This window comes from Nycticebus coucang, chromosome 14 (assembly GCF_027406575.1).
Source record: "Nycticebus coucang isolate mNycCou1 chromosome 14, mNycCou1.pri, whole genome shotgun sequence".
Classification (NCBI taxonomy): Eukaryota; Metazoa; Chordata; class Mammalia; order Primates; family Lorisidae; genus Nycticebus; species Nycticebus coucang.
The window spans coordinates 385238-403387 of NC_069793.1; the positions used below are offsets into that span (position 1 = coordinate 385238).

Genomic DNA, 18150 nt, shown 5'->3' on the forward strand with positions numbered 1-18150 from the left:
CCCCCTACTCACTGAGCCACAGGTTCTGCCCAGGCCTGGCTATTTTTTTATTGTAGTTGTAATTGTTTTTTGGCAGACCTGGGTTGGGTTTGAACCCACCAGCTCTGGTGTATGTGGCTAACGCCCTACCTGCTAAGCTACAGGTGCCAAGCCAGTATTTTTTTTTTTTTTTTTTTAAGGCACAGGCCTCTTTCTTGGGGCAAAGTCATTCCAGGGGTTCCTGCCCTTCACAGAAAGAAGTAGATGGACTTTTCTTTTTTTTTTTTTTTGAGACAATAGTCTCAAGCTGTTGCCCTGAATAGAGTGCCATGGCATTATAGTTCACAGTAACCTCCAGCTCTTGAGCTTGAGCGATCCTCTTGCTACAGTTTTTCTCTTTTTAGTAGAGATGGGGGTCTCGCTTTTGCTCAAGCTGGTCTCTAACTCATGAGCTCAAGCAATCCACCCACCTCAGCCTCCCAGAATGCTAGGATTACAGGTGTGAGCCCACTGAGCCCAGCCTGGATGTACTTTTTGATGGAAGAGCTCAGAGGCACCTGCAGGATGGAGGGTGAGCGGCTTTGCAGTGACGCCACCCAGATATCCAGGCAGGTCCTGCAGGGCCTGGCGAGCTAAGCCTGTCATGGAGCTTGGGTTTTTTCCCCAGAAACAGGAAACCCTTTAGGCAGTCATGGCAAGTTGGACTTCCTGCCATGGGGGAGAGGAGAAGGGTTCTTGATGTTTTGAAGAGACAGTTGATTCAACCTGGTGATGGATTGGCTGTCAGGTGGGGGAAAGGAAAAATCTCCAAATTTTAGCTTTTTTCTTTTCTTTCTTTTTTTTTTTTTTTTTGAGACAGAGTCTCAAGCTGTTGCCCTGAATAGAGTGCTATGGAGTCATAGCTCACAGCAACTTCAAATTCTTGGGCTCAAGCAATCCTCATACCTCAGTTTTTCTCTTTTTAGTAGAGATGGGGGTCTTGCTTTTGCTCAAGCTGGTCTCAAACTCATGAGCTCAAGCAATCCACCTGCCTTTGGCCTCCCAGAGTCCTAGGATTACAGATATGAGCCACCATGTCCAATCCCCCAATTTTAGCTTTAATAGCTAAGAATATAGAGGAATAAACTAAGACTTCCCTCAGCCGTTGGGGGTGGTATTTTTGGCATAATAATTTGTCTTCTTAGCTGTGAAAAAATTGCATTGGAGAACAATGTTTAAGAATACACGGCAGTTGGGTGGCGCCTGTGGCTCAGTGGGTAGGGCGCTGGCCCCATATACCAAGGATGGTGGGTTCAAACCCAGCCCCAGCTGAACTGCAACAAAAAACATAGCCAGGCATTGTAGTGGGCGCCTGTAGTCCCAGCTACTCGGGAGGCTGAGGCAAGAGAATCGCCTAAGCCCAGGATTTGGAGTTGCTGTGAGCAGAGTGATGCCAGGCAATAAAGTGAGACTCTGTCTCTACAAAAAAAAAAAAAGAAAAGAATACACGGCAGTACAGTGAGCTGGGTAGAGACAGCGCCGGGGCAAGTGAGAGCTGGACGGGCATTGGGCGACTCTGTGCCTCGCTGAGGAAAAATAACTAAACATGGGCAAAGGAGATCCTAAGAAGCCGAGAGGCAAAATGTCATCATATGTATTCTTTGTGCAAACTTGTCAGGACGAGCACAAGAAGAAGCACCCAGATGCTTCAGTCAACTTCTCAGAGTTTTCTAAGAAGTGCTCAGAGAGGCGGAAGACCATGTCTGCTAAAGAGAAAGGAAAATTTGAAGACACAACAAAGGCGGACAAGGCCTATTATGAAAGAGAAATGAAAACCTATATCCTTCCTAAAGGGGAAACAAAAAAGAAGTTCAAGGATCCCAATGCACCCAAAAGGCCTCCTTCGGCCTTTTTGTTGTTCTGTTCTGAATATCACCCAAAAATCAAAGGAGAACATCCCGGCCTATCCATTGGTGAGGTTGCAAAGAAGCTGGGAGAGATGTGGAATAACACGGCTGTGGATGACAAGCAGCCTTATGAAAAGAAGGCTGCAAAGCTGGAGGAAAATATAAAAAGGATATTGCTGCATAATGAGATAAAGTAAAGCCTGATGCAGCAAAAAAGGGAGTCGTCAAGGCTGAAAAAAGCAAGAAAAAGAAGGAGGAGGAGGGAGATGAAGAAGATGAAGAGGATGGGGAGGAAGATGATGATGATGGTAGAGATGATGAATAAGTTGGTTCTAGTGCAGTTTTTTTCTTTTTTTTTTTTTTTTCATGTGGGACCAGCACCTTACTCCTTGAGCCACAGGCGCCGCCTTTGCAGTTTTTTTCTTATCTATAAAGCATTTAACCCCCCTGTACACAACTCACTCCTTTTAAAGAAAAAAATTGAAATGTAAAAAAAAAAAAGTACACTTTTCTCCCATTTTTGCCAGCAATAGATGTTAACATTCTTGTTAACTTTTGCCAGTCTGGTGGATATGAAATATCTCATTATTACTTTAATTTGAACTTAGCCAACTACCAGGAAATTTGATCTACTTTTCATATTTTTTTTTTGTTAACACTGGAGACTTTTCATATTCTTTTTTTTTTTTTGCAGGTTTTGGGTAGGGCTGGGTTTGAACCTGCCATCTCCGGTATGTGGGGCCGGTGCCCTACTCCTTTGAGCCACAGGCCCCGCCCGACTTTTCATATTCTTTATTGCATATTTCCATTTTTTCTTTTTTTGAGACAGTCTCATTTTGTCACCCTTGGTAGAGTACCGAGGCATCATAGCTCCCAAAGTGCTGGGATTACAGGCATGAGCCACCACATCTGGCCCATAATTCCATTTTTTTCTCAGTGATTGCCTGTATTTTGACCTATTTGTTTGTCTTTACTTGTCAATTTTTTTTTTTTTTTTTTTGTAAAGACAGAGTCTCACTTTATGGCCCTCGGTAGAGTGCCGTGGCGTCACACAGCTCACAGCAACCTCTAACTCCTGGGTTTAAGAGATTCTCTTGCCTCAGCCTCCTGAGTAGCTGGGACTACAGGCGCCCGCCACAATGCCCAGCTATTTTTTGGTTGCAGTTCAGCCAGGGCCAGGTTTGAACCCGCCACCCTCGGTATATGGGGCCGGCGCCTTACCGACTGAGCCACAGGCGCCGCCCTTTACTTGTCAATTTGTAAGAGTTATTAATGTTTTATAGATATCAGAGCTAATATATGAATCCAGCAAGTTTTGAGAATATGAGATCAGTATACAAAAATCAATTGCGTTTCTGTTCACTTGCAAAAAACTATCTGAAAATAAAATTAAGAAACCAATTTTCCGTTCAATAGTTTCAAAAGAGTAAAATACTTGAGAATAAACAAGAGAAGTGCAAAACTATTACTCTTAAAAAGACAAAATACTGTTGAAAGATATTTAAAAAGATCTAAATAAATTAAGAAACATTCCATATTTAGTAGGAACTGTTTATATTCCCCCCAGCCCCCAATTTATATGTTGAATTGCTAACCCCCACTGAGGCTATATTAAGAGATGGGGCCTCCTAGGAAGAGATTACTGTTAAGTAAGATCATAAGGTTAGGCTCTCAGCTGATAGGATTAGTGTCCATATGACGAAAGGCACCAGGGCCCTCCTCGCTCTCCCCTGTGCACACAGGGAGGAAAGGCCCGAAAGGCCCATGAACACAGCGTGCAGGCTGCCACCTGCCGGTCACAGGCAGAGCCCTCTCCAGAAACTCAATCTCTGGCACCTTAGTCTTGGCTTTAGCCCCCAGAACTGTGAAAAAATAAATGTTGTTTAAGGTACCAAATCTGTGGTACTTTGTTATGGCAAATGGAGAAGCTGATAAAATGTTCAGGCCGCAGAGGACTTGGCCCTGTTAGGTGCAACACTCCCTAGGCTGATCTGCGGGCTCTGTGCAGCCTCTGAGAGGAGCAGCTGGCTTCTCTGGGGAACAGACCAGCTCATTCTGGTTTGTGCTGTGTCCCAAGGGATGTGGAACAGCCAAGATGACGTTGAAAAGAAGGGCAAAGTTGGGGGGCTCACACTTGCCAATTTTAAAACTCACTACAAAGGAGTAATTAAGGCAGTGTGGTGACTGCCTAGGGAAGACATGAAAGCCAGTGGGACAGAACACAGAGCCAGAAATAGACCCTCAGTTGTGTGACCAGTTGATTTAAACAAGGGTTCCAGCATCATTCAATAGAGAAAGAATAGTCACTCCAGCAAAGGGTGCCGGTGAACTGGACACCCTCACTCTGAGGAAGGAGTTGGAGCCCTGCTTTACACCATACCCCATACATCATAATTAATTCAATATGGATCAATAGCCTAAACTTAAGGGTCAAAACTGCCTGGGCGAGGTCTTTGCTGCCTGTAATCCCAGCACTCTGTGAGGCCAAGGCAGGAGGATCCCTTGAGCTCAGGAGTTCAAGACCAGCCTGAACAAGAGTGAGACCCTGTCTCTGCTAAAAATAGAAAAACCGGGCATCGTGGCAGGTGTCTGTACTCCCAGCTCCTCGGGAGTTCTCAGTGTGTGTTCATAGGGCCTTTCCTCGGTGTGTGGGTGGAGGAGAGCCAGGAGGGTTCCTGGTATCTCTTCTCATAAGGACAAGAGGATTGCTCAAGTCCAAGAATTTGAGGTTGTGGTGAGCTATGACACCACAGCACTCTACCCAGGGAAACAGAGTGAGACCATCTCAAAAAAGTCAAAATTATAAAACCTTTAGAACAGAGGTAAACCTCCATGACCTTGGATTTGGCATGGATTCATAGATTTGACACCAAAAGTACCAGCAACAAAAGACAAAAAGAGATACATTGGACTTCATCAAAATAAAAAATTTGTACACATCAAGTCTAGGGCGGCACCTGTGGCTCAGTTGGTAAGGCGCCGGCCGCATATACCGAGGGTGGCGGGTTCAAACCCGGCCCCGGCTGAACTGCAACCAAAAAAAAAAAAATAGCTGGGCATTGTGGCGGGCGCCTGTAGTCCCAGCTACTCGGGAGGCTGAGGCAAGAGAATCGCTAAAGCCCAGGAGTTGGAGGTTGCTGTGAGCTGTGTGATGCCAGGGCACTCTGCTGAGGGCCATAAAGTGAGACTCTGTCTCTACAAAAAAAAAAATTTGTACACATCAAGTCTAGTCACCAGGGAACACTGTTCATGAGCAACACAGAAGGGTGAAGTGCTGACTCAGGCTACCACTGAACATTATGACACAGAACGCCATGCTTAGAGAGAGGAGCAGCCGCAAAAGGCCACGTGCTACATAATCTCACATACAGGAAAATTCCAGAGTAACAAAATACAATCTGGGGCTGTGCCTGTGGCTCAAGGAGTAGTGCACTGGCCCCATATACCGGAGGTGGTGGGTTCAAGCCCAGCCCAAGGCAAAACCACAAAAAACAAAAAAGAAAGAAAATACAATCTACAGAGACCGAGGGAACCCTTGGCCTGTGAAGCAGGTGTGGCTCTGACCCCAGAACAGGCCATGCCCACACGTAAGTCACTGGGAGTGAGCCAGTTACAGGCAGGCAGCCCGGAGAAAAGGCACTGAGCACAGTGGTCCCCAAGCTTTTTGGCACCAGGGACTGGTTTCATGGGAAACAATTCTTCTATGAAGCAGGAGGGGAGGGTGGCAGGTGGCGCTCAGGTGGGCAGCTGTGAACAGGGACAAGGGTGCTTTTCTGCCCTCCCCCCCCCCCCCCACTGCCCACCTCCTGCTTTCAGGGTAGGGCAGGTAGACGTCTGTGCCAGCCTCCTAACAGGTCTGGGGATGGAGACAACAGGCCTAGGGTCCACTGCAAGTTGCCCCCACATCTGGGAAAGCTGCCTGGGACAGAATGAGTCTCATTCATACCTGCCCCACGCAAGGGCCCTGGAAAGAGGCCTGGATCATCCTGTTTCTGGAGAATGGAAAAGCCAGGCTTTTCTGCAGCCCTAGTGGGAATGCAAATTAGTACAGCCATTTATGGAGGTTCCTCAAAAACCTTCCCTTTCAAGGCATCTTGGTGATGATGATGGCCACGCACCTCATATGGTGCCTCAGCATATTCTACAGCTATTCTCTTTTTCGTTCGTTCTTTTTACTTTTTTTTTTTTTTGAGACAGTCTCACTATGTCGCTAGAGTGCAGTGGTATCACAGCTCACAGCAACCTCAAGCTCTTGGGCTTAAGCGATTCTCTTGCCTCAATCTACCAAGTAGCTGGAACTACAGGAGCCTGCCACAACACCTGGTTATTTTTAGAGACGGGGAGTCTCACTCTGGCTCAGGCTGGTCTTGAACCTGCAAGCTCAGGCAATCCACCCACCTTGGCCTCCCAAGTGCTAGGATTACAGGCGTGAGCCACCAAGCCTGGCCCTATTCTCTCTTTTTTTGAGACTGAATCTCACTATGTTGTGCCCTCAGTAGAGTGCTGTGGTGTCACAGCTCACAGTAACCTCAAACTCTTGGGCTTACATGATTCTCTTGTTTTAGCCTCCCAAGTAGCTGGGACAACAGGTACCTACCACAATGCCCAGCTATTTTTTTTGTTCTTGGTGTAGTCGTTATTGTTGTTTAGCTGGCCTGGGCCACGTTCAAACCCGCCAGCCATGGTGCATGTGAGCGGAGCCATAACCACTGTGCTACAGGCGCTGAGCCCTTTTTTTCTTTTTTATTATTTTAAATTGACACATAATAGTTGTATTTATTTGTGGGGTACAGTGCGATTTTTGTTTTTTTTTGAGACAGAATCTCACTTTGTCGCCCTCAGTAGAATGTCGTGGTGTCACAACTCACAGCAACCTCAAACTCTTGGGCTTAAGTGATCCTCCTGTCTCAGCCTCCAGAGTAGCTGGGACTACAGGTGACCACCACAACACGGGTCACTTTTTTATTTTTAGTGGAGATGGGGTCTGGCTCTTGCTCCAGCCGGTCTCAAACTCCTGAGCTCAAAGGATTCTCCTGCCTTGACCTCCCAGAGTGCTGGGATTGCAGGTGGGAGCCACTGTGCCCGGCAGCTTCCACATATTAATGAGAATGTGGTGTTCACTTTCTGTGCCTGGCTTATTTCACTTAATATAATCTCCTCCAAGCTCATCCATATGCCTTACATGACAGAACTTTGCTCTTTTTCTGGTCAAATGGGGTGTGTCTGCACCATGGCTTGGTTGCCCTGTTGGTGGATACGTCGGTCACTCCCATATTTGGCTGCTGTGACTGGTGCTGCAGTAACACGGGGTGCAGGTGTCCCTTCAGCGTGCTGATGTCCTTTCTTTTGGATAAACGCAAAGAAGTGAGGTTTGGGGTCATATGGTAGTTTTGTATTTAGTTTTTTGAGGAACCTCCATAAATGGCTGTACTAATTTGCGTTCCCACCAGCAATGCACAAGCATTCCCCTTTCTGCACACCCTCCCCTCTCCAGCATCTGTCATTATTATTTTTTATCTTTTTAATAGCCATTCCAACTGGATGAGATGATATCTCATTGTGGTTTGATTTGCATGTCCCTCATGATTACTGAGGTTGAGCATTTTTTCATATACCTCTTGGCCATTTATACGTCTTCTTGTGAGTAATGTCTGTTCAGCTCATTCTAAGATAGTCTTATTTATTATTATTTTTTATTTTTTGAGACAGTCTCACTTTGTCGCATTCGGTAGAGTGCCATGGCATTATAGTTCACAGCAACCTCAAACTTCTGGGCTCAAGGGATCCTCCTGCTTCAGCCTGCAGAGTAGCTAGGAATACAGGTGGCTGCCACAACCCCTGGCTAGTTTTAGAGACCAGGTCTAACTCTTGCTCAGGCTGGTCTCCCAACTCCTGAGCTCAAGCAATCCACCTGCCTTGGCCTCCCGGAGTGCTAGGATTACAGGTGTGAGCCACTGCACCCGGCTGTTCTAAAATATTTTTGAGAACTACAAGTAAGAAAGAGAGAGAATAGTTGGGCCCAAGGCCACCTGGAGCAGGTACTGCATGCAGAGAGTGGGTGAGAAAACAAGGTTTCCCTTTCAAGGTGTCTTGGTGATGGCCACGCAGCTCTGTGAACACACTAAAGAAACAAGGAACGGCCCAGGTGGGCTGCATAGTCCATGAGTCTTCCCAGCAAGGAGCAGACCCTGGGAATCAGGAGTCCGGGGCTGAGGTCAGGATGGGAGAATTGAGGGGTGTGGAAGGATCACTTCTGTGGAAAAACCACAAGGAATCAGCCCAGAAATTGTGTTGGAGAGAGTAGTGACAAGCAGAAGCCAAAATTTTTAGGAAATTGGGGTGGGGGTGGCTGGCACACCAGTCAGCACATAAGAGAAACAGCGATGGAAGGTTCTAGAGCAGCAGTTCTCAACCTGTGGGTTACGACCCACAGGAACTGTATTAAAGGGCCACGGCATCAGGAAGGTTGAGAACCACTGTTCTAGAGGCAGGGAGGGAGAACATGGTAAGGACGGACGGCATTGCCTAGTTCTGGGGCCAGTTTCCAAAATGAAGATTTGGGCTTGTCAATCATATTATTTGATTCCTTTTGTAGTCTTTTTTTCTTTTTTTTTTCAAATTTATCACTCAGAGTGTTATCTCTATTTGAGGAAATCTGCGTGTTATACTTTGAGAGTTGAAAGATGAAATGTTACATCTGTGTATCAAAATTAAAAATGAAATTAAATTTAAAAATGAAATGGTTACCAAGGTAATGCAGGTCAGAGGATCAAAGGTGAAGGGTCATACATTATTATGAAGAAGTCCAAACGGGTGTCTCAGTAGTGTCTCTCAGTAGTGTCCAGCGGGCCCTCACTTTGGTGAACTTGAATATTTTGGCAGACATTAAAGTAGCTTTGTCAGTACAAAGATGTTTCCGTGACTACTGTCACTGTTCCCACAGTCATCTCCTAGAGGTGGCTGGGAGCTGAGAGCAGTCAGTGCTGGCTCCCCAGAATATGCTTGTTTTCCACAGACATTTCCCACCCTCCTCCCCTCCTGCTCCCCTTCCTCCTCCTCTGTCTGCCAGCCTTACTTTTTTTTTTTCTAAAAATATCCCCAACTCAGAAAAATGTTAGAGCCTCCCTTGTAGTCCGTTTTCACCAAACTCTTTTCTATTGTCATTCTTTTTTTTTGTAGAGACAGAGTCTCACTATACCGCCCTTGGGTAGAGTGCCGTGGCGTCACACCGCTCACAGCAACTTCTAACTCTTGGGCTTACGCGATTCTCTTGCCTCAGGCTCCTGAGCAGCTGGGACTACAGGTGCCCGCTACAACGCCCGGCTATTTTTTTGTTGCAGTTTGGCCGGGGCTGGGTTTGAACCCGCCACCCTAGGCATATGGGGCCGGCGCCCTACTCTCTGAGCCACAGGCGCCACCCTCTTTTGTCATTCTTACATATCAATGTAGGTGCCGTAGCCCTTGGTGCACACAGCCTGATGCCTGTCACAGCTTTTGCAGAATGTGCCTTTCAGCACTACTCCCCCTCCAGCTCATTGGTGCCTGTAACTCTGGACCCACCATCACTAGCTTCGTTGGGATTTCTTTTTCCACCTTTGTCTCATCACTTCCCTGTCATGACCTGCATGTCCCTGCGTGTTCAGGGAGTTTCTCTCTCCACAGCAGAGTTCTGTCCCCTCGGGAAGACTCTGCTCTGCACCATGGCTGCTGTGCGGCGTCTTCCCCATGAGACGTATTCCTGTCCCTTCTGCCTGGAAGCTCACAGGAGCCGGTGTTCTCCATCAATTCCACCTGAAACTTAGGCCACACTCGCAACAGGCAGATGCTGCTCTTCCTTTAGCTTTAGGACATTTTCTTCACAGGATCAGTTCTCCCTCTGCCCATCTATCTCTTGCCTCCAAGTGGCCCCTGTCCACCGGCATGCTGCACTCTGAGTCTGTCCCCAGCTTTGTGCTCTCATGTCATCAGGGTTGTGGAATCCATGTGAATGGATTCTTCTCTGTGAATTGAGGTCTTCCACTCCATCCTTCAGACCACTAATTTGGGTCTTCGCAGTCACCATCTCTCCTTCATTTCGTCCACAACGGTGCTTTAATAGGCTTTATTTTTCACAGCAAAAGCAGAAAGTACTAACAGTTCCCACATCATCTTCTCCCCAACACACGCACAGCCCCAGCGCCACTACTGCCCACATCCCCACCAGAGTGGACCCTTTGTTACTGTCGGCCACCTGAAGCCCACAGCACACGTTCAGCTCACTCTCGGTGTCACGCGCTCTGGGGTTTGATAAACACAGGATGTGAGGACAGGTGCTGAATCCCACTCTGTCCCGTGGCTCTCTGTGGTCTAATCCTTCCGTAGACCAGGGGCTCCCGCTGCCAACTTCTCATCAAACCCAGAGTTAGGAGTTAGAGAGCAGAGGCTGGACTGGGCTGAAGTCAGAGTTAGTGGAGAGGAGAGGGATGTGTATTTAAGCTACAACACCATTATCCAAGAATCCCTCCAAATTTAACTCAGAAAAGAGATGCAAAAATTTCTAAATATTGGGCGGCGCCTGTGGCTCAGTTGGGAAGGCACCGGCCCCATATACCGAGGGTGCCGGGTTCAAACCCGGCCCCGGCCAAACTGCAACCAAAAAATAGCTGGGCGTTGTGGCGGGTGCCTGTAGTCCCAGCTACTCGGGAGGCTGAGGCAAGAGAATCGCTTAAGCCCAGGAGTTGGAGGTTTCTGTGAGCTGTGTGAGGCCACAGCACTCTACCGAGGGCCATAAAGTGAGACTCTGTCTCTACAAAAAAAAAAAAAAAAAAAAAATTTCTAAATATTAATCAATGGAATCAACCAGTGTATCCACATAAAAATACACCGTAGCCAGGTTGGGTTCATTCCAGGCACGAAAGGGTGATTCAGTATCAGCAAAATTAGTCAAAGGAACAGTTAGAAGTATAGATGAGGCCAGGCACAGAGGCACATGCCTGTGGTCCGAGCAACCAGGGAGGCCCAAGTGGGAAGGTCGCTTGAGGTCAGGAGTTCCAGATCAGGCTGGGCAACATAGAGAGACCCCATCTCTACAAAATACACAAAAAAATGATTTGGGCATGGTCATGGGTACCTATAGTTCCAGCTACTCCGGAGGCTGAGACCAGGAGTTTGAGGCTGCAGTGAGCTGTGATGATCCCATGGTGCTCCTGGGCAACGGAGTGAGACCCCTGTCTCAAAAACAAGACAAAAGAAAGCAAACAAAAAAAATCAGACAAAGGCATAGCAGGAAAGAAAACCTGTATGCCAAAAATATCTCATGCACAAATGCAAAAATGTAACAAAATATCAGCAACATATCATGATCAGAAAGGACTGAAAAAGTCCAATCAATGCAATTCACCACATTCTTAGAATAAAAGAGGAAAAACACAATTGTCTCACTAAATGTAGGAAAGGTATTTCATAAAACTTAACACCCATTCATGAATCAAAACAAACTCACCACCTCAGCACAAAAACAGAATCAGAGGGAACAAGGTAAGCTTAAGCTCACCAGTGAATGCTGCCTTGCAGTGGGCGCTCCACACATGGTCACAGGGGTGAGTTCAGTTTGTGGTTAGAGGCTGAGTGATGGGAGTTTGGGCCAGGACAAGCTGGCCAAGCGGAGCCAGGCTGCTGTTCACTCTCGTACAGGACAGGGGACTTGGAGAGCCCCCCAACCCCATGGAGAAAGCGCAGCTGTGCTCCGTGCTGATAGCCCCCCGTGCAGAGGGCTGAGACGCTGTCTATCTTGCCAAACCCACTACTGGAGTCACCCCAGGAGCTGTGACAGGGCGTGCCCACTGAGGACAGTCTCAAGCTCTCCAGAAGTGGGGCGGGTCAGACTCCCACGAAGAAACCCAGCTGCCAGGTGTCTGCCCACAGCATGCGCAGGGAACTTGCATAGATCGTGAGAGAAGGGGCGTCCCACCCAGGTGCATGGGGCAGGCTTATCTGAGTGGGGCCAGCATCCACCTGCTCTGTGACATGTTTGCTCCTGGTGTTTCTGGCAACAACCTCAGTCAGTGCTGGGGAAGATCAAGGCTGCCGACAATCATGTGGCTGGCCGGGTCCCACGGTGGTCAGGCTATGTGGATGTTGACCTGGATCAACAGAGTAAGGGCAGAAGTCTGGGTGCCAAGGGAACATCAGAGTCATTCTCCTACGCACGCATGGTGGCCCCAGCTGGGTGGCTCCCACACAGCTCTGTGTGCTCTGCAGCCTTGTGTCTGGACTCATGTGCAGGACTGCAATATGGCAAGACCCAGTGGGTGGGTGACTGTCATGGGAGAGCTGTTCCTGCCGGAGGGCAGGCCCCTTACCCAAGAAGGGCAGGTCATCTGCATGGTCTGCGTCTGTAAAGTGAAGGAGTCCACCTTCCTTATCGATGCCAGAGGCCTCGTGCAGGAGGCTGGATTGGTTTGAGGCTTACAGATGCCCTAGGTGAAGGCAGATCCCCAAAGTCTGCAACACCAGATACAGCCAAGAACAGGAATGACTTATGCTCTCCAAAGGGGCCCACCACCCCTGGTGGGCGTGGCATTTGAGCCTCGCAGGCCAGGAGTTCAAGACCAGCCTGGGCAACATAGTGAGACCTATCCGTACAGAAATAAAAATAAACCAGCTTCTCCGGAGGCTAAGGCAGGGGCATTGCCGGAGTCTAGGAGTTTGAAGCTGCTGGGACCTATGATCATGCCATGGCACTCCAGCCTGGGGAACATAATGAGGCTCTGTCTCAAAAAAAAAAAATAAGTATGGCTGGGCGCACTGTCTCACACCTATAATCCCAGCTGTCTAGGATGCTGAGATGGAAGACTGCCTGACCTCAGGAGTTCAAGACCAGCCTGAGCAAAAGAGAGACCCCCATCTCTACTAAAAATGGAAAAACTAGCCAGGCGTTGTAGCAGGTTACTCCGAGCTACTGGGGAGGCTGAGGCAAGAGGCTCTCTTGAGCCCAGGAGTTTGAGGTTGCTGTGAGCTAGGATGACTCCACTGGACTCCAGCCCAGGTAACAGAGACCGTTTTCAGAAAAACAAAAAAGTTTTAGAAAAAAAGAAACATTTAAGAGGGACTTATGAACAGAAGCCATGTCTTACAGTAATATTGCAGTCCCTCGGCCACCAGCCCCAGTGCTTAGATGCCACAGAGAAGGAGCAGCAGGAGGGTCCAGGTGCCTCTGTGAAGGTGCCTAGGGCAGGGTTATGGTAACTGCGAGTGGATAAAATGGAGTTCTGGACACATTCCTGGGGCACTCAGAAGCCAGGATGGAGCTGTATTGGCCTCCACAGGCTTAGAACAAAGCCCTCCCTGGGCACTTCCACTGCCCATTGTCCCATGGGTGCTGATTTGATGGCTTTAAGGAAAAGGGGTATTAGTGTGAATCTGGGATTTGACACCTCAGTGAGGGGAGTGTGGGGCTGTGAGCCTTCATGCCTATGTGACATGATGCCTGGATGACAGCTTTGGGGCACGTGGGGAGCACCTGGTTCATCCTGGGATGCTACAGAATACTCCCTCGGAATTCTAGGGTCTGGTTTGCTGTCCCCTCTGGTCTCCCCACACCTCTGCTTGGTCCTGCCTGCTCACCCTCAGCCCAGGGAGGGCAGGCTTTGTTTGACCTCATGATCCCTGGAAGCTTCTGCACCTGGTCCAACTTCACTGGCCTTCCCAGGGGGTGCCCAGAGGGGCAGGGACCTTAACTCCCCCTGAAGTGAACTTTGACCTATGAAAGGAGACTGGAAGGAGATTGCAGCTGAAATGCTCTCCCTCCTCCTCGGAGAGTGTTCTGAGATGCAGTGCCTTCAGCGCCTCCCTGGAGGTGACTAGAGGTGACCGTGGCCAGCTGGGTAAGAGCCACCTTGCCTTTGCCCCCTGCCCCCTGCACCTTTCCTGAGAAAACACTTGCATTAGCATTTGCCTCTGGCTGCTTTTGAGGAGCCACACACTACCATGCATTTTATCTTATAATGGAGATCCTGGACAACAGTGTGACAAGGAAAAGAGACAGATAAGGGTTAGAAAGAAACAGATGATAGGACCATCTCCCTGGAAAACCCAAGGGATTCTGTAGGCAATCTGCCAGGATGAAGAACCAACAGCCTGCAGACAAATAACAACAAATCAGAAACTGATTTTTTAGGAAGCGCCTGTCACTGTAGCAACACAAATTGTAAGGTAAGTAGAAATATACCTAATACAGGTGATATCAGACCTTTCCAGGGAAAGTTATAAAGAAGGACATTCAAAAAAATAAATAAATGTGCCTGGGTGACAAGACCTTTTTTTTTTGTTTGTTTTAGAGACAGTGTCTCACTGTGCCGCCCTCAGTAGAGTGCCGTGGCGTTACAGTTCACAGCAACCTCAAACTCTCAGGCTTAAGTGATTCTCTTGCCTAAGCCTTCCAAGTAGCTGGGACTACAGGCGCCTGCCACAACGCCTGGCTATTTTTTTTAGAGATGAGGTCTCATTCTGGCTCAGGCTGGGATACTGGCTTTATTAATAATCTCCCTAAACTGAAAATGGATCAAAATCCTTCTACAAGTGATGGGTAAACTTGTGTTTTATTCACGTAATGAAATGTCACCCAGCAGTAAATGGAGTGCACTGTTGACACTCGGGGTGAATCTCCTGGGCACAGCCTTGAAAGCTGATGAAATGACATCTTCCATTCTGAAGATGTCCTCATATGGCTACGTCACAGAGATATAGAACTGATGGGCTGCTGGGCTGGCGGTGGAGGGCAAGTGTGGCTGTGGAGACTTCTAAGATGAGGCAGCTGTCCTGTGTCCTGGGTACATCGAGGTACATGGGTATACATGTGTGTTAAAATTCATAGAACTAGACACTTCCAAAATCAATTTTGGAAAGTATGTCAAAAAACTGGAGCCCCATACATTGTTGGTAGGAAGGTACAGTGGTCCAGCCACTGAGGAAAACAGTTTGGTGTTTCCATAGAAATCAAACGTACAGTTGCCCTGTGATCAAGCAGTTCTAGTCCTACGTACACACCCAAAAGAATTGAAAGCAGAGACTCAGATATGTATGCACCAATGTTCATCACAGCATTATTCCCAATAGTTAAAAAACGGAAACAACCCAAGCATCCATTGATGGATGAACCAGTGTGATCCGTCCACAACATGGAACATTATTGAGCCTTGAAAGGTAAGGAAATTCTGGCATGTTACAACATGGGCAAACCTTAAGGATGTCAGGCTCAGTGAAATAAGCCAGACACAAAAGGACAAATACTCTATGATTCATGTAAGTGGATCCCATGAGTCCCCAGAGTCATCAGATTCCTAGAGACAGAAGTGGAATGGTGGGTGACAGGGGCTGGGAGGGGGACAGAGCTTCCATTTGAGAAGATGAAAAAGTTCTGGAGACGGAGGGTGGTGATGGCTGCATGGCACTGAATGTGCTTAGTGCCACAGAAATGAACGCCTAAAAATGGTTAAACTGGGCTTGGTGCCTGTAGCTCAAGCGGCTAAGGCGCCAGCCATATACACCTGAGCTGGTGGGTTCGAGTCCAGCCCAAGCTCGCCAAACAACAATGACGGCTGGAACCAAAAAATAGCCGAGTGTTGTGGCAGGCGCCTGTGGCTACTTGGGACGCAGAGGCAGGAGAATCACTTGCGCCCAGGAGTTGGAAGTTGCTGTGAGCCTGTGATGCTACGGCACTCTACCCAGGCGACAGCTTGAGGCTCTGTCTCAAAAAAAAAAAAAAAAAGGTTAAACTGAGGGTGGCACCTTTGGCTCAGTGGTTAGGGAGCTGGCCCCATATACCAAGGGTGGCAGGTTCAAACTGCAACAAAAAATAGCCGGGCGTTGTGGCGGGTGCCTGTGGTCCCAGCTACTCGGGAGGCTGAGGCAGGAGAATTGCCTAGGCCCAGGAGTTGGAGGTTGCTGTGAGCTGTATGATGCCAAAGCACTCTACTGAGGGCAATGAAGTGAAACTCTGTCTGTACAAAAAAAAAAAAATTAAAATTAAAAAGATGGTTAAACTGATAACTCTCTCTCTCTTTTTTTTTTGTTGCAGTTTGGCCGGGGCTGGGTTTGAACCCGCCACCCTTGGCATATGGGGCTGGCGCCCTACTCACTGACCCACAGGTGCCGCCCCTTCTTTTCTTTTTTTGAGACAGAGTTTCACTTTGTCACCCTTGGTAGAGTGCTGTGGCATCATAGCTCACAGCAACCTCAAACTCTTAGGCTCAAGCGATTCTCTTGCCTCAGCCTCCCGAGTAGCTGTGACTACAGGCACCTGCCACAATGCCTGGCTATTTTTTTTTTTGTTGTTGTTGCAGGGTTTGTCTGGGGCTGGGTTTGAACCCACCACCCTCGGTATAGGGGGCCAGTGCCCTACCCATTGAACCACAGGCGCCGCTCTTTCTGGACTTCTTAAAACACAGATTCTGGGGCGGCACCTGTGGCTCAGTTGGTAAGGCGCCGGCCCCATATACTGAGGGTGGCGGGTTCAAGCCCGGCCCCGGCTGAACTGCAACCAAAAAATAGCCGGGCGTTGTGGTGGGCACCTGTAGTCCTAGCTACTCGGGAGGCTGAGGCAAGAGAATCGCTTAAGCCCAGGAGTTGGAGGTTGCTGTGAGCTGTGTGAGGCCACAGCACTCTACCGAGGGCCATAAAGTGAGACTCTGTCTCTACAAAAACAAACAAACAAAACAAAAAAAAAAACAACACAGATTCTGGACTCAGCAGGCCTGGGGTGAAGTCTGAGATTTTGCATTTTATAACACTCTCCTGTGTGATGTGGAAGTGTCTACTAGGATTTTCATTGCTGTATTGCTGCATGTACTATGATTGCCAGCTATATAATGCCATCAGGGGCTGAATAAAGAAACCTATGGAACAAGTAAACTGGATACCTAGCTCATTTGCATCCAAAGGATAAACAGGCTGGGCAGCATGGCAGTGCCCAGCGGCCGTCCCAGCTACTTGGGAAGCCGTGGTGGGAGGACTGCTTGAGGCCAGGAGTTTGAAGACTAGCCTGGGCAACATAGTAAGATCTTGTCTTGTTTGGGGGGTTTTGTTTTGTTTTATTTTTTATTTTTTTATTTTATTTTTTTTTGTAGAGACAGAGTCTCACTTTATGGCCCTCGGGGTAGAGTGCCGTGGCCTCACACAGCTCACAGCAACCTCCAACTCCTGGGCTTAAACGATTCTCTTGCCTCAGCCTCCCGAGTAGCTGGGACTACAGGCACCTGCCACAACGCCCAGCTATTTTTTGGTTGCAGTTTGGCCGGGGCCGGGCCTGAACCCGCCACCCTCGGCATATGGGGCCGGCGCCCCACTCACTGAGCCACAGGCGCCGCCCTGTTTTATTTTTTTTAAGACACTCTGCTGCCCTGGGTAGAGTGCTGTGGCATCATAACTCACAGCAACCTCAAACTCTTGAGCTCAAGTGACCCTCTTACCTCAGCCTCCCAAGTAGCTTGAACTACAGGTGCTCACTACGACACCTGGCTATTTTTAGAGATAAAGTCTCGCTTTGGCTTAGGCTGGCCTCAAACCTGTAAGCTCAGGCAATCCACCTTCCTCGGCCTCCTAAAGTGCTAGGATTACATTTGCATTTTATAACACTTTCCCATGCAATGTGGGAGTGTCTGGCACCCAGCCTGGCTCATTTTTAAAAAAAATTCTCTCGGTGCCTGTAGCTTAAGCAGCTAAGGCACCAGCCACATACACCAGAGCTGGCAGGTTTGAATCCAGCCTGGGCTTGCCAAACAATGATAACTACAACCAAAAAAAAAAAATAGCCAGGTGTTGTGGTGAGCACCTGTAGTCTCAGCTACTTGGGAGGCTGAGGCAAGAGAATCACTTAAGCCCAGGAGTTGGAGGTTGCTGTGAGCTGTGATGTTACAGCACTATACCCAGGGCAACAGCTTCAGGCTCTGTCTCAAAAAAAAAACCAAACAATTATTTTTAAAGGATACAACAGCTTGAGGCTCTGTCTCAAAAAAACCAAAAAATTATTTTTAAAGGATAAACAGGCTGGACAGTGAAAAGAAAGAAATTGAAAAAGAACAGTTATACTATGACAATACTTCTATGTGTTTGAAAGTGTAAACAGTAAAGCCATCTGTTGCACATGAAGGCTCAGATACCCAGTAAAGCAGTAAAGATGGCCCCAGGAAGACAGCCACAGACCTGGGTGGCAGCTGCCTCCTGCACCTGTAGTTTTCTAATCTGAAGGAAAAAGGCAGAAACGCTGACATTGCTGGATTTAGCAGCTAGACAGCTGTCACACTTTCTC

General features: G+C 48.1%; 1 long non-coding RNA gene across 1 annotated transcript; it reads right to left on the reverse strand.

The window, feature by feature from the left end:
- Positions 1-10666: 10666 nt before the first annotated feature.
- LOC128565195 (uncharacterized) lies at positions 10667-13601 on the reverse strand. Its single transcript, XR_008374224.1, has 3 exons — positions 13470-13601; positions 11859-11986; positions 10667-11071 (listed from the first exon to the last, which is right to left on the reverse strand). It is a non-coding gene; the product is annotated as an uncharacterized LOC128565195 (long non-coding RNA).
- Positions 13602-18150: the final 4549 nt, after the last annotated feature.